The sequence below is a fragment of the Bubalus bubalis genome, chromosome 24 (assembly GCF_019923935.1).
Source record: "Bubalus bubalis isolate 160015118507 breed Murrah chromosome 24, NDDB_SH_1, whole genome shotgun sequence".
NCBI lineage: Eukaryota > Metazoa > Chordata > Mammalia > Artiodactyla > Bovidae > Bubalus > Bubalus bubalis.
This window is the reverse complement of record NC_059180.1, coordinates 21,227,748-21,244,987: the sequence shown is the minus strand read 5'-3', so window position 1 is coordinate 21,244,987 and position 17,240 is coordinate 21,227,748. Positions and strand designations below refer to the sequence as shown.

The window sequence follows — 17,240 nt, the reverse complement described above, 5'->3', positions numbered from 1 at the left end:
GCAAGGCTTTCTTACCTCTCCTTGCTATTTGTTGGAACTCTGCATTCAAATAGGTATATCTTTCCTTTTCTCCTTTGCTTTTCGCTTCTCTTCTTTTCACAGCTATTTGTAAGGCCTCCTCAGACAGTCATTTTGCTTTTTTGCATTTCTTTTTCTTGGGTATGGTCTTGCTCCCTGCCTCCTACACAATGTCACTAACCTCCGACCATAATTCATCAGGCACTCTGTCTATCAGATCTAGTCCCTTAAATCTATTACTCACTTCCACTGCATAATCATAAGGGATTTGATTTAGGTCATACCTGAATGGTTTAGTGGTTTTCCCTACTTTCTTCAATTTAAGTCTGAATTTTGCAATATGGAGTTCATGATCTGAGCCACAGTCAGCTCCAAGTCTTGTTTTTGCTGACTGTATAGAGAGCTTCTCCATCTTTGGCTGCAAAGAATATAATCAGTCTGATTTTGGTGTTGACCATCTGGTGATGTCCATGTATAGAGTCTTCTCTTGTGTTGTTGGAAGGGTGTTTGCTATGACCAGGGCATTCTCTTGGCAAAACTCTATTAGCCTTTGCCCTGTTTCATTCTATACTCCAAGGCCAAATTTGCCTGTTACTCCAGGTTTTTCTTGACTTCCTACTTTTGCATTCCAGTCCCCTATAATGAAAAGAACATCTTTTTTGGGTGTTAGTTCTATAAGGTCTTGTAGATCTTCTTAGAACAGTTCAGCTTCTTCAGCATTACTGGTTGGGGCATAGACTTGGATTACCGTGATATTGAATGGTTTGCCTTGAATAGAGATCATTCTGTCGTTTTTTAGGCTGCATCCAAGTGCTGCATTTCAGACTCTATGATGGCTATTCCATTTCTTCTAAGGGATTCTTTCCCACAGTAGTAGATATAATGGCCATCTGAGTTAAATTCACCCATTCCAGTCCATTTTAGTTCACTGATTCCTAAAATGTCATTCTTTCCATCTCCTGTGTGACCACTTCCAATTTGCCTTGATTCATGGACCTAACATTCCAGATTCCTCTGCAATATTGCTCTTTGCGGCATCAGACCTTGCTTCCATCACCAGTCTCGCCCATATGTATGGCACCATTGTCTTCATTACCTCCACCATAGTTTGGCCCCAGGTAAATAGCAGGGAGGGAACACAGCTCCACCCATCAACAGAAAATTGGATTAAAGATTTACTGAGCAGGGTCCCGCCCATCAGAACAAGACCCAGTTTCCCCCTCAGTCAGTCTCTCTCATCAGGAAGCTTCCATAAGCCTCTTATTCCTTCTCCATCAGAGGGCAGACAGATTGAAAACCACAGTCACAGAAAATTAACCAATCTAATTATATGGACCACAGCCTTGTCTAACTCGGTGAAACTATGAGCCATGCCTTGTAGGACCATCCAAGACGTACAGGTCATTGTGGAGAGTTCAGACAAAATGTGGTCCACTGGAGAAGGGAATGGCAAACCACTTCAGTATTCTTGCCTTGAGAACCCCGCAAATAGTATGAAAAAGCAAAAAGATCGGACACTGAAAGATGCAGCTCCTAGGGGCTCACAATTGGGCACATGGAGCATGGGCTGGACTTCAACGACTCTTAACACATCCTCCAACGTGAACAGGCCCGAGCTGTTGAGCAGGTATCAGCAGGCATTCTTGAGGCCATAGATGCCTCATTTCCATCAGGAGCATCAGTCCACCCTGAACCATTGAATAAGTGTTTCCTCCCAAATGCCCTTCTTGCTTTTGGATCCTGCAACCTGCTTTTCACATGGTCCCTGAGGGGCAAGGGTGTGTGGTCGTGCTGAGCTCTGCGCAGTGAGGTCTGCTGTGCTCTGGAACCTCCATAGAGCTGGCTGGGGTGGGGGACCTCAATCATGGATTCACATCTGGAGACCAGACCAGGTTTTCTAAGGACTCTGATCCCTGCAAGGTGTGGCCAGTGTTCTTCACCGGCTCTGAGGGCTAATCTGACATGATTACTCATCTTCAGCCCAGGACCAGCCAGACTGGCACAGCAGGGCTGCTTTGAACTAGGAGGTAGGCATGATGGAGCCTGGTGTGGGGTTGGAGTGACGAAGACAGCAGCCTCTGACCACACACTTTGCCACTCTGGCTCTGTCAGGGTCACCGCTCTGTCCCTGCTCCTCCTGGGCTGCGTTCAGTGCTTAACAGGCTCCCTTCCCTTCCCAACACCCCAGATGACAAAGTCCTGTTTTAATTGGCCTCTTCCAGAAAGATGGGTTGATTTCGCCTGGGGACAGAGAGAGAGTGCTGGCACCTGAGTCATTGCAGGATGTCCCAGGTTTTTAAAGAAGGTGCAGGGAGGGAGGTGCATGGGGTGGGGGTCCCCTGCCCCCAAGCATGATGCAGCAGGGGCCCCCTTGCCACTTCTTTCCCAGGATAGCTTAGAGCTAGCACAGGAGGAAGGGGTGCTGGGCTCCAGGTCTGGGTTCTGCCTTGCCACTGCATCCTTGGGGGTTGGCCATGGCCATGCAGAGGGATAGGATGAATCTACACCACCACGGGTGTGAGTTAAGGGTAACCCATAAGTTCAGCGTCAGAAGCACAGAGATTTTTTTTTTTTTAAGGAGCTGTTGTGGTCTTTTTTTTAATTAATTTTTTTCCATGTGAGATCTTTATTGCTTTGTGCGGGCTTTCTCTAATTGTGGGGAACAGGGGCTACTCTTCATTGCAGTGTGTCGGCTTCTCATTGCTGTGGCTTCTCTTGTGGCAGAGCACAGGCTCTAGGCACACAGGCTCAGTAGTTGTGGTGCACGGGCTCGGTTGCTCTGCAACATGTGGAATCTTCCCAGATCAGGGGTCAAACCCGTGTCCCCTGCATTGGCAGGCAGATTCTTATCCACTGTGCCACCAGGGAAGTACCACACAGAGATGTTTTTGATCCCTCAGATTTCCCATTGTCCCTCAGAGAGGCCTGCCAAGACTAGCACCTGCTGAGGAGATGAAGGCTCTATTTCAGGAAGGGACCCCCAGCTCCATGGATCTTTTTTAATATGGGACAAGCGTAGAAAGTGGTCTCAGTGGCCAGTATTCACTGTCTGTGTACACGAGCTGTGTGCATGGCTGCCAGTGCCAGGCAGCCTGGGTTTAGGTGCAGCTGTTCATAGGAATTGTCTGGGAAAACCCGCTGCCAACTATGGGGTCTTTGGGGATCAGTAGAGACCTTGGGGACCATGGGATTTCCCTGTCAGGAAAGGACTCAGTCCCACAGGAAGCAGAGCCTGGGAGCCCCTTCTAGGCTGGCCATTTCCCTACAAAAGACAGTCTCAACAACTCAGGCTGAATACTCTGGTTAATTCTGAATAATTTAGCTCCTTGCATGCTGCTGCTGCTGCTGCTAAGTTGCTTCAGTCGTGTCTGACTCTGTGCGACCCCTTAGATGGCAGCGCACCAGGCTCCTCTGTCCCTGGGATTCTCCAGGCAAGAACACTGGAATGGGTTGCCATTTCCTTAACCAATGCATGCATGCATGCTAAGTTGCTTCAGTCGTGTCCGACTCTGTGCGATCCTATGGACAGTAGCCCACCAGGCTCCTCTTGACAAGAGGAGTTCTTGTCAAGAACTCCAGGAATTCTCTTGACAAGAATACTGGAGTGGGTTGCCACTTCTTCCTCCCACTCCTTGCATAAAATAATAATAATAGCATTTACCATTTGTCAAGACTTCTTATGTGCAGGCACTGTGCAAAGTGCTTCCCACATATTATCTCATTGAATCCTGACAACAATCTAGAAAGCACAAGTACTATTATCCCCACTTACCGGATGAGAAATAGGCTTCCCTGGCGACTCAGACAGTAAAGAATCCGCCTGCACTGCAGGAGACCCAGGTTTGATCCCTGAGTTGGGAAGATCCCCTGGAGAAGGGAATGGCAACCCACTCCAGTATTCTTGCCTGGAGAATTCCATGGATAGAGGAGCCTGGGGGCTACAGTCCATGGGGTTGCAAAGAGTCAGGCACAACTGAGCGACTGATACTTTCACTCACAGATGAGAAAATTAAGACTCTGAAAAGCCAACCTCTTGTTGCCATTCATTGAGCCCCTGCCCACTGGAGGAAGTAATAGAGCCAGACCCTAAATGGGGCCTGACTCGCAAGCCCTCCCACTTCTGACCCTGATGAGAAAGTAAGCCCCTTCTGGGTCCTTAACACTGGGCAATTGGTAGCCTGTCAAAGCCCCAGGGTTTGCTCATCAGTGTTGTGGGTGGGAATATGTCATTGCCCTGTAGGATGAGAGGGTGACTCCACCATCACCCCACCATGGAGTGAAGCAGTGGGACACCTACAGCACCCCCCAACACCACCCGAGACACCTCCCCAAACTGTGGGGCTGCGACCCCCCAAAGGACATCTCCACAGGGTGCGGGAGTATGGTCACTGCCTCAACACCAGAGCAGAGGAGATCGAGGACTCAGACGTGACCTCAGCACAACAGAGCTGTAAATTCTTAGCATGTCAGGGCTGGAATGAATGTGAAAGTGCTTCTAAATCAGGGCCTTCCAACTTCTCATGGAACATAAAGAATGAACATGTTTGTATCCAGCACAAAGGTAAAGGGCCAGGGCGTCTTCTGCCTGCTAGTGATGGGGGTGGATACTCCTGCAGCTCCGGGCCAGACCCATCATCCAAAGACCAAGAACATCAACACTTCAGCTCACCTGAAGCACTCACTCCAGGCACACCTGTCAGAACTGCTCTAGTCCAGCCTTTTTCTGTACCCAAATCCCGTAATAAGCCTGTTCATAGCTCTTGTGGTCAGCAGCTGGCACCCCATCCACCCTCCAGCAGCTTTTCACTCTGGAGGTTAGGTTGTTTCTAGTTTGAGGGTATTACAGTGTTGCAATCGCTGTCCTTCCTGTGTGTATGTGCACGCATGCACACACATGCACACACGCACGCAAGCACCCATGCATATAAGCGCATAGAGACACCTACACAGGAAGTGCAACTGTTATGTCCTGGCTATCACATTTTAAATGCAATAGAGACTGCCAGCCTACTCGCTAGTGAGTGTGCCCGCTTAGACCCCATCGGCATATCGGCTTAGTCAATACCTGGTATTATGAAACATTTACATCTTTGTGAATGCAATGGTGCCATATTGACTTTTTTTTTTTTACGCTTAACTCCAATTAGCATAAATTTTAAAATTGCTTCTTTAAATTTTTTTTCTCCCTCCTGGGAGCATGTAGGGTACACAAAGATAGGGGTTTCTTGCTGTTTGTTTACTGATGGATTCTGAATACCTAGAACAGTGCTGAGCACACAGTAGGTGCTTAATAAATATTTCCTGACTGAACAAATGAATAGATTAGACATTGATATGATCCAAAATATCAGTTCAGTTCAGTTCAGTTCAGTCACTCAGTCGTGTCCAACTCTTTGCGATCCCGTGGACTGCAGCACACCAGGCTTCCCTGTCCATCACCAACTCCCTGAGCTGGACTCATGTCCAAAGATGAGCTGGACTCATGTCCATAACCCTCTCATCCTCTGTCATCCCCTTCTGCTTCTGCCTTCAGTCTTGTCCAGCTTCAGGTTCTTTCCCAATGAGTCAGTTCTTCATATCAGGTGGCCAAAGTATTGGAGCTTCAGCTTCTGCATCAGTCCCTCCAATGAACATTCAGGACTGATTTCCTGTAGGATTGACAGGTTGGATCTCCTTGCAGTCCAAGGGACTCTCAAGAGTCTTCTCCAACAGCACAGTTCAAAAGCATCAACTCTTCAGTGCTCAGCTTTCTTTATAGTCCAACTCTCATATCCATACATGACTACTGGAAAAACCATTTGGCAACGAACCTTTGTTGTCAAAGTAATGTCTCTGCTTTTTAATGTGCTGTCTAGGTTGTTCATGGCTTTTCTTCCAAGGAGCAAGCGTGTTTTAATTTCATGGCTGCAGTGACTATCTGCAGTGATTTTGGAGCCCAAGAAAATAAAGTCTGTCACTGTTTCCATTGTTTCCCCATCATTTGTCATGAAGTGATGGGACTGGATGCCATGATCTTAGTTTTTTGAATGTTGAGTTTTATAAAAGGTGCCAAAGAAGTAACTCATTTTTATTTAACTTTATTTATTTTTAATGGTGGAAAGTTGCTTTACAATTTTGTGTTGATTTCTGCTGTACAACTAGAATCAGTCATAATCACACACATACATATATATATATATCCCTTCCCTGCTGAGCCTCCTCCACCTTCCCCCACCCCACCCCTCTAGGTCATCCCAGAATTCCAGACTGGGCTCCCTGAGTTAGCAACTGCCCACTAACTATTTTACACAGGATAGTGTATATATGTCAATGCTACTTTCTCAGTCAATCCCACCCTCACCTTCCCCTGCTGTGTCCATTTTTAAAAACCTCCTTCCCTGCCTGTGCCCCCAACCATGCAGTTCCCCTTCTTTTCTTTTTTTAAGTAATTAATTTATTTAGTTTTGATTGTGCTGGTCTTCCTTGCCATGTGTGGACTTGCTCTAGTTGCAGAGAGTGGGAGCTACCTTCAGCTTGTGGTGTGCAGGCCTCTCATTGCTGGGGCCTCTCTTGGAGCAGAGCCTGGACTCTAGAGCCCACGGGCTTCAGTAGTTGCTGCACGTGGGCTCAGTAATTGTGGCCCGCGGGCTTAGTTGCCCCAGGGCATGTAGGATCTTCCCAGACCAGGGCTTGATCTGGTGTCCCCTACATTGCAAGACAGTTTCTTAACCACTGGACCACCAGGGAAGCCCCCAGTTCCCCTTCTTGAAGGCAGTTTATGTCAGGACTTTGTTGCGTGTCCCCTTGGAGGTGGGTTGCACACACACAACTAAATATCTCTCTGCTAGTTCTCTTTCTTCTACACAAATGCAGCCCTGCTTTATATATGGTTCTTCCCTTTCTTATCTCTCACTTAATGATAGACCTTGGCAGCATTCCCCATCTCTGAGCAGCTCAAATAGGACCATTGCATCCTTCTCTCCTGGAGGACTGGAGGGGCCACATTTTTTTTTTATTGAAGTACAGTCGACTTACATTATTAGACTAGGTTCAAGTATACAGCATAGTGATTCAATATTTTTATAGATTATACTCCATATAAAGCTATTATAAAATATTGGCTATGTTCCCATCCTTGTATCTTATCTATTTTATATCTAGTAGTTTGTTCCTGTTAATCCTCTTCCCCTCTCTTACCCCTCCCTCTTTTCTACCCCCACCCCCACCCACAGCTCCCCCCACCCCATCCCACCCCGGAGCCACTGTTTTAAGGTTTTATCTTATCAACCACAGTGCTTTATTTGGCTTTATGGAAGGACCCCTAGAGGCCTGTGAACTACAGCCTTGGGTGAAGGAGGTCCATAAGTGCACACAGAGGAGACAGCCTATTGCTACATTGCAGACTTTCCCAGCACCCACCAGAACAGAAGCAAGAGCTCCCATCAAGCGTGTGGTGAGAGGTGCCTGGAAGGCAGGTGACCGGGCTTCTGTTTCCAGATCTGCCTGACTCGCTGTGACCGTAAGTGCCCCTGTACTCTGGCTACCTTCTCTGTGAAATGGGCATAATTCTGGCTACACCAACATACCTGAAAGACACAGGAGGAAGTGCTTGAGAGAGAGGGTGTGCTTCAAGTGGGCAGAAAACAGTCAACAGAGCATTTCCTCCAGAGTCATAAGGAAGATGGTTTTAATCTTTGGAGTGAAAGTGAAGTCGCTCAGTTGTGTTTGACTCTTTGCGACCACATGGACTGTAGCCTACCAGGCTCCTCCATCCATGGGATTTTCCAGGCAAGAATATTGGAATGGATTGCCATTTCCTTGTCCAGGGGATCTTCCCAACCCAGGGATCAAACCTGGGTCTCCCGCATTGCAGGCAGACGCTTTACCATCTGAGCCACCAGAGAAGCCAATCTTTTGAGAAGAACCCTTTAGCATATCAAACATCCACAGGCATAGTGTTGCTTAGGATGAGGGTGAATTTTTTCAAGGAAAAAAGGTGAATTCAGATGATGTTATGTATTAAGTGACTAATGATACAAGTGCTATAGGGATTTCGTGAAATCCGTTCAGGTGGCATGCAAATGATTGACATTTGGGAAACATTGAATTAGCAGGTATTTGGGGGACAAATAATGAAATCAAACTTACAAATACTTACATGAAAACCCAGTTTAAGGATTTCTTCTTATTTAATGCAAACTTATAGGACACAGTAAATAAGTTTTTGACAAATTTTTTTCTGTAAAGGGCCAGTTAATAGTTAATAGTTAAGGCTTTGTAGGCCACAGACACTGCATGTTCTTTTTTTTTTTTAACTCTTTGAAAACATTGGAGAAGGAAATGGCAACCCACTCCAGTATTCTTGCCTAGAGAATCCTGTGGACAGAGGAGCCTGGTGGGTTGCTGTCTACGGGGTCACACAGAGCTGGACACGACTGAAGCAACTTAGTATGCATGCATGCATTGAAAACATAAAAAGTATTCTGAGCCTTAGGACCATACAGAAACAGGCTGGGTTTTCAACTTTACAGATCCTTGCAGAAAATTAAGGAATTTATTGAACATATAATATCTGTTAGTGCCCCTAATGTAGGTACAACAACCTGTAGGGGACCCGTTTATTAATGACATTTATAAATAACATTAATGTTCTACTTACTCCCTCTTTTTTTCAGTATTATTATGAACTCATGGGTTTTTATGCATTTAATATATATTTCAATTAATCCCATACTTTCTTTTTAAAGATGTTCAAATTGTCCCATCTTTGCCAGTAAAAATCCCTTCAAGGAGTCCTTTGACCTGCCCGAGTAGTCTTTGATGGGGTTTCCCTGATGGCTCAGTAGTAAAAAGTTCACCTGCCAATTCAGGAGACATGGGTTTGATCCCTGGGTCCGGAAGATCCCCTGGAGAAGGAAATGGGAACCCACACCAGTATTCTTGCCTGGAGAATCCCATAGACAGAGGAGCCTGGCGGGCTACAGTCCACAGGGTCACAAAAGAATGGACACAACTTGGCGACTAAACAGCAGCAAGTAGTCTTTAATAGCTTCCTTTGTTTTCTGGTACGGTAAGAGATCTCAGGCTCATCTTGTACATTTCCTGCATCAAAACTCGTATCAGCAGTTTTTCTAATAAGCCCTGGTTCATTTTAGTCGAGAATGGTATTTAGAGGCCAAAATCTAGGTGTCTGGAATGGGCACATTTGCATTTATGAACAAAAATGACATCCAGGGAATGTCCTGGTCCTTGGAGCAATTCCAACTGCCCCCCTAAAACTCTCCTTCACCCTCTCCAGCCTGGTACAGTGAGCCCCATCAATTGCTCTGACCTGGCTAAGTCCTCAAGAACAAAGAGTCAGTCATGCCCTGGGGCTAAAGAGGCAGAAACATGAAAGATTTTTTCAATATCCAGAGTCCAGTCCATTTTCAGGTTAACCTTCAATTAACTATAAAAATCCAGCTACCCAGAACTCTTATTCCCTGATAATCTTGGATAATTGAGGTTTTGCTGAAAAATTAAGTACAGGGGATTTTAATGATAGCATCTGACCTACAATTTATAGGGGTCACAGAGTCAGATGTCCACATAAGCCAAGGCAGGGAGTTAAAAAGAGAGTGAAGTGAGCTGAGCTGAATATAAGAAAACAGAAAAATGGGGAGAATTGGAGTGAACTGGGGAGCACAGGCTAAGGAGGATTTTTCTAGAAGAAACTGCCATGTGGGGACAATTATCAAATCTTTCTGATTTTTTAAAAGTTGAAGAAAATCTTTATTTCTTAAAAATGTGAACTTGCATAATTTTGAGATGGCATGGATTTAAATGTTTTGTTAAAACTTTATTTAGATGTAATTTACAGACAAAATACTAGCATTTGATGCTACTGCTGCTGCTAAATCACTTCAGTTGTGTCCGACTCTGTGCGACCCCATAGATGGCAGCCCACCAGGCTCCCATGTCCCTGGGATTCTCCAGGCAAGAACACTGGAGTGGGTTGCCATTGCCTTCTCCAGTGCATGAAAGTGAAAAGTGAAAGTGAAGTCCCTCAGTTATGTCTGACTCTTAGTGACCCCATGGACTGCAGCCCACCAGGCTCCTCCGCCCATGGGATTTTCCAGGCAAGTGTACTGGAGTGGGGTGCCATCGCCTTCTCCAAGCATTTGATGAGTTATTACAAATGCATACATCTAATTACCCACCATCTCACTCAAGACATAGAATATGCAAAACTTGCATCACCTCCAAAAGTCTCCCTGGTTTACACTTTGGGTGGATCCACTATTCATATCAGGCCCAGAAAATCACTGTTCTGCTTTCTATCACTGTAGATTAGTTGTGTCTTTTTCAGGGCTTCATATAAATAGAATTGTATGGTATGTATCCTTTTTGTGTCTAGCTTCTTTTTCTCAGCATAATAGCTTTTTAAAAATATATCCATCCATGTCATTGTATGTATCAGTAGTTGGTTCCTTTTATCACTGAATAGTATTGCATTGTATGGATATGAAACAGTTTATTCACTCACCTGTTGGTAGACAGTTGCTTGTTTCCAGTTTGGGGTTATTAATGAATAAGGCTGCTAGTATTAATGAACAAGGCTGCTATGAGTATATATGTGCACATCATTGTGTGAGCCTATGTTTTTGGTTCTCTTGGACAAATAAGAGGGGCCCTGCAAGGTCGTATGATCAGTGCCTGTTTAACTTTATGAGAAACTGCCAAAGTTTTCCAGAGTGACTGTACCATTTTGCATTCCAGCCAGTCATGTAGGAGAGTCTGATTCCCCCACATCTTCCCTAACACGAGATACTGTCAGTCCTTCTAGTGGGTGCGAAATGGTATCCCACTGTGGTTTTGATTTGCATTTCCCCAGTGACTAAGGGTGTTAGGCATCTTTTCATGCCCATATGAGCCATTCATATATCTTCTTTTATGAAAGGTTTTTTAAAAATCTTTTTCCCTTTCGGAGGGGAGGGGTTGTCTTATTGTGGAGTTATAGGGGTTGTTTACGTATTCTGCATACAAATTCTTTGTCAGACATACAAGGATTTTCTCCCAGTGACTTACCCTTACATTTCCTTGAAAGTGTTTTGAAAAGCAGAAGAATTAGTTAGTTAATAAAGGACAATTTTTTTTTCTTTTATCATTCATAATATTAGTGTTCTATCCAAAAGGTCCTTTGCCTACCCCAGGACCAATTTTTCTCTTATACTTTCTTCTGGATGTTTTACAGTTTCAGCACATGTATTTAGGTCTCAGATCCATTTTAAGTCAATCTTTAGTGTGAAGTAGGAGTTGAGATTCCTTTTTCTTATAAAGATATCCATTATTGCAGCATATTTTGTTGAAAAGATTATCCATTCTACATGAATTACCTTGGCACCTTTGTAGGTCTATTTCTAGAGTCTATTCCATCCCATCCACTAATATGTCTATATAGTATGCCTATCATCACACCAATATTGCACTCTTTTGATTACTGTACTTTATAGTAAGTTAAGGCCTTCAACTTTGTTCTTTTTCAAAAGTTTTTTTTTTTCTATTTTAGTGTTTTTACTTTTCCATGTAATGTTTGGAATCACTTGTCAATTTCTACATAATGTCTGCTGGGATTTTGATTTAAATTGAATTAATTCTAGAGATTGATTTGCGGTTAACTGACATCTTATCAATATTGAGACTTCTGATCCATGAATATCTCCACTTATTGAGGTTTTCTTTATTTTTTATTTTATTTATTTCTGAAAATTTATTTATTTTTAATTGGAAGATAATTGCTTTACAATATTGTGTTGGTTTCTGCCATACATCAACATGAATCAGCCATAAGTATACATATGTCCCCTCCCACTTTAAACCTCCCTCCCACCTCCCAATAAGTTTTCTTTAAATTAAATTAAAAAAAAAACAAACCACTAAGGCCACTGAGACAGTTAAATAGGGGAAAGAATAGTCTTGGTGTTGGCGTAAGTGGTTATCCTCATGCAAAAGAATGAAACTGAACCCCTACCTCACACCATACACAAAAATTAATTCAAACTGGGTCAAAGACCTCAAAGCAAGATCTAAAACTATGAAACTCTTAGAATAAATCATAGGAATGATTCTTTATGACCTTGAGTTAGGCAATGAATTCTTAGATACCACACCAAAGCATAAACAATAAAGGAAATATGGACAAGTTGGGCATCATGAAGATTAAAACTTTATGCTAAGTGAAAGACCAGTCACAAAATACCAGATAATATATAGTTCCATTTATATGAAATGTCCAGAATAGGCAATCTATAGAGACTGAACATAGATCAGTGGTTGCCTGGAGGTGGGGTAGGGTAGAGGAAGGAGTGGGGAGTGAGTGGTGATGGGTACAGTTTCTTTCAAGGGGAGATGAAAATGTTTTAAAATATATTGTGGTGATGGATGAACAACTCTGTGAATATACTAAAACCCACTGAATCTACACTTTAAATGGATGAGTTATATAGTATGTGAATTCTATCTCAACAAAACTGTTATTTACAAAAGGAAATTATATATTTTTAAAAATACTGTGCAGCTTCCCTGGTGGCTCTGATGATAAAGAATCCTCCTGCAATGCAGGAGACCTGGGTTCAATGCCTGGGTAGGAAAGATCCCCTGGAGGAGGGCATGGCAACCCACTCCAGTATGCTTTCCTGGAGAATCCCCATGGAAAGAGCAGCCTGGTGGGCTACAGTCCATGAGGTTGCAAAGAGTTGGACACGACTGAGTGACTAAGCGTGCACGCATTGCTAACAACAACAAAAACTCTTGCAAACCCGATACAGCTCATGGGTCATCCATTTGCAACATTGAATGGAAGGCTCAGAAGAATTGACCATATTAAATAGTATCAATATTTATGTGTCTTTTGTCAAAATAATAAGTAGAGACACACACTGGGTTTCTCCTTATCCATCCCCTAGGACACTGAGTCAAATCCCAAGTGCAATTTGTGTCTGAAAGTGAGCAGATGTTTTCTCTTAGAAGAAAACAGAAATGGTTGTACACAGCATCTATTGTTTCTGCATTTGCTGCCAGGAATGTTACCACAAGTTCAAGGACAATCTATAGATAATAATCTGTGGCTCTTGAAGCATGACTGACTGCATCCGCTCTTCCCGAGTTCATACCTGGACTTGGTCTCCGCTTGGCTTGTTTGGGTTGGTTTAAGCTGTAAGCTAATTCAAACCTTTCTACACAAGCTGTGTATACATTCCAAACACAGGCCACCTATCACCCTGGAGGTGAAATCTGACAAAAACAACATAAAGTTATTTATAGCATTTATTGATTTTAACTTGGCTAATGTCCCAGACTAGTTAGGTGATAAGACAGTACTCAACAAACTTCTATTATTTACCTACCAGTCACAGTTCTTGTTGCATGTAATACTATTGTTTAATCAATATATTTTAATCAATTTCTCTCTCTTTTTTTTTTTTAACTTACGTGTATCTATGAACCTAAAGCAAAAGCCAGTGTCTCTTGTTTATTAACAGAAGATCCCTCTTAAAAAGAAGCCCAGTGGTACACGTGTCTCTTTCAATTCTGGTTTCCTCAGTGTGTATGCCCAGCAGTGGGATTGCTGGGTCATAAGGCAGTTCTATTCCCAGTTTTTTAAGGAATCTCCACACTGTTCTCCATAGTGGCTGTACTAGTTTGCATTCCCACCAACAATGCAAGAGGGTTCCCTTTTCTCCACACCCTCTCCAGCATTTATTGCTTGTAGACTTTTGGATCGCAGCCATTCTGACTGGCATGAAATGGTACCTCATAGTGGTTTTGATTTGCATTTCTCTGATAATGAGTGATGTTGTACCCCAATGTTCATTGCAGCACTGTTTATAATAGCCAGGACATGGGAAGCAACCTAGATGTCCATCAGCAGATGAATAGATAAGAAAGCTGTGGTACATATACACAATGGAGTACTACTCAGCCATTAAAAAGAACACATTTGAATCAGTTCTAATGAGGTGGATGAAACTGGAGCCTATTATACAGAGTAAAGTAAGCCAGAAAGAAAAACACCAATACAGTATACTAACGCATATATATGGAATTTAGAGAGATGGTAACGATAACCCTGTATGCGAGACAGCAAAAGAGACACAGATGTATAGAACAGTCTTTTGGACTCTGTGGGAGAGGGAGAGGGTGGGATGATTTGGGAGAATGGCATTGAAACATGTATAATATCATATAAGAAACGAATCGCCAGTCCAGGTTCGATGCAGGATGCAGGAAGCTTGGGGCTGGTGCACTGGGATGACCCAGAGGGATGGTATGGGGAGGGAGGTGGGAGGGGGGTTCAGGATGGGAGACATGTGTACACCTGTGGCGGATTCATGTTGAAGTATGGCAAAACCAATACAACATTGTACAGTAATTAGCCTCCAATTAAAATAAATAAATTTAAATTTAAAAAAAAAAGGCCCAATGAAAACAGAAGGTTGTTGATACCAGATACATTTGCCTGAGCAAACTCCAGGAGATAGAGGAGGACACAGGAGCCTAGCAGCCACAGTCCATGGGGTGGTAAAGAGTAGGACACGACTTAGCGACTCAACAACAACAACCATTGCCGGACAAGGCTCTGAGCTTGAGGTCTCATTGTTAAACTGGGAGATTAGAGGGGCTTAGATGGATGGGCTTCCCTGGTGGCTCAGATGGTAAATGGAGCCTACAATGCGGGAGACCCAGGTTCGATCCCTGGGTTGGGAAAATCCCCTGGAGAAGGGAATGGCAACCCACTCCAGTATTCTTGCCTGAAGAATTCCATGGACAGAAGAGCCTGGTGGGCTTCAGTCCATGGGGACACAAAGAGTTGGACACGACTGAGCAACTAACACTTTCACTTTCAGACGGATGTTAGTGACCTAAGACTTTCTTCTTGACCGAATCAGAATAGTTAAAGGAGAATGCACGAGAGTAAATATCAGAGAGACCCTGGATCAATTTCTTCCACAATTTTTTCTTGGAGCCTAATGTATTCTTCAGCTCTTGGGCCTTGGGGTGCTGGACCATACAAAACAGACGAAGCCCCAAGTCTTTCCAGGTTTAGAGTTGTGGATTATAATATACAGGAATGAAGTAACATAAGAAGCAAACTGCAGTGCCTGGATCATGGTAAATACTCAGTACTTTGATGTTATTCTCGTAGTTGTTGTTATAATTATTATTACTTTATTATGCCAGAGCAGGGAATGGGCTCTCTGGGAAAAAGAGGGGTTGGATTAGTCTGTGAACATCTGTCCTCCAGCCATGATGGCCTGGAGAGGCACATGGAGCTTGAATTCCATCAGAGAGCAGAGATGGTGAGGTTAGCGAGTACAGCCCTTAGTGCCTTGGCCAGGAAGGTGAGGAGTGTTCCTGTGCCAGAAAATTAGGTCAGCAGTGAGCAAGCTTGGGTAAGTTTAAGATCTCTGTTTAGATATCAAGGTCTGGCATCATTGATTTCAATATTCAGAAGCGTCCCAGGCATTGTGCTGGGCTTGTCAGGAATACAGCGTTGCTACCCTCGGGGGGCTTATGACGTCATGAGAGTGACAAGCCACAGGACACGTAAGTATGACAGAGTAGAACGAGGAGAATTTCTTTCTCGATTGGTTGCAGATGACAGACATCCAGTTTGTATCAGCATGAGTAAGAGCATTTACTGGTTCCCATATCTGCTGAGTCCAGGAATAAATGGCTTCAGCAATGGCTGGATCCAGGTGTTCAAATGATGATGTCAGAAATCTCAGTCTCATGGCTCTGCTTTCCTCTGTGTTGGCTTTCTTTTCAGGCAGTCTCCCCATTTGTGATGCCAAATACCACCAGCTTAGTAGTCTTAGCTAAAAGGGAGGCTGCTGCCTCAGTTGGATGCATGTGGGCCCAGTCACTTCAGTTGTGTCTGACTCTTTGTCATCCCATGGACTGTAGCCCACAAGGCTCCCCTGTCTGTGGGGAGGATTCTTCAGGCAGGAATACTAGAGTGGGTTGCCATGCCCTCTTCTAGGGGGTCTCCCTGACTCAGGGACTGACCCCACGTCTCCTTTATCTCCTGCATTGCAGGCAGATTCTTTACCCACTGAGCCACCTGGCAAGCCCACACTTCCTCGGTTACTCCAGTATAAAGTAACAGAACTGAATTCCAACGGTCCAAACTGGGGTTGTGTGAGACCCATGCCCCAGAGCTAGGCATGGTGGCCTGGCCACCCACACCCACTGAGCCTGGGGGAGGGGTTCATGTGGGAACATCAGAGCTGGGGGAGGGGGTTCTGGGAAGCAGGTACCGCCCTGCCCACTGCAGAGCCCCCAGAGAGACAGAGGCTCTAAGAGGAAGGCAGGGGTCATTCCAGCCAGGGAGTCAGGACAACTTCACAAAGGAAGTTTGGCCTGTTGGGGCTCCAGGGATGGGGCTGGGGTGCTCCTGCAGCAGGTTCTAGCTCTGTATCTGGGGAGAAGGAAGGAGGAAGCAGCTATTTCCTGAGACACCATCATCTGCCAGGCTCTTTGACAAGTTTCTTGGTTAACATCCCAAGAACCCCGTCTGCTCACACAGGTGGGAAATAGTCTCGGAAGGTTTCCCATTGCTGGATGAACCTCAGCTAGCACCCAGGGCTCCTGGACCACCCTCACCCACTCCGGTCCGTCTCCACCAAGCAGCTGGGTGGGCGATCTCTTCACACTGCAGAGTTGACAGCGTCTCACCTCCGCTGAAACCCCGATCCTCAGCCTGGCCCACAAGGCTTGCCCGCTGCCCTCCACCACTCCTCTCCTGCCCTCCCCTTCAACTCCTCCAAGAACTCACTTCCAGATTTAGGAGGAGTTATATTTATTTGTAAAAATGGTAGCTGACGCTTAGGTGCCAGGCCTTAATCGACACTCTGTATTTTCATTCATTTCAGTCTTCACGGCAACCCTGTGAGGTGGGGACCGTTATTGTCTCCATTTTATAAGACGAGGAAACTGAGCCACTGAGACAGTGATTTGCTCAAAGTCACCCAGCTAGAAAGTAGCAGAGCCGAGACTCAAAGCCAGGCATTTTGCTCCAGAGTCCTCATTCTTAACCACCGCCGTCTCCTGCCTCTGGGCACTCAGGGTCCCCATCCTTCCTGTCACATTTCCTAACTACTCATTCTGATGGGCTATATGATTGATGTCTGTCTCAGCACTAACAGCTGCTTTAGAGGTAGCCAACATACTGAGCACTTAGTCTGTGCTGGGCACTGTGTTTA

At 44.6% G+C, this 17,240-nt stretch overlaps 1 protein-coding gene across 1 annotated transcript in view; it reads left to right on the top strand.

The window, feature by feature from the left end:
- The first annotated feature begins 7,364 nt into the window (after window positions 1–7,364).
- SCNN1B (sodium channel epithelial 1 subunit beta) overlaps window positions 7,365–17,240 on the top strand; it is a 35,292-nt gene continuing 25,416 nt past the window's right edge. Inside the window, exon 1 of the mRNA XM_006071176.3 lies at window positions 7,365–7,516. The gene's annotated coding sequence lies outside the window, so the exon portion shown is untranslated. The remainder of the gene's footprint in view (window positions 7,517–17,240) is intronic.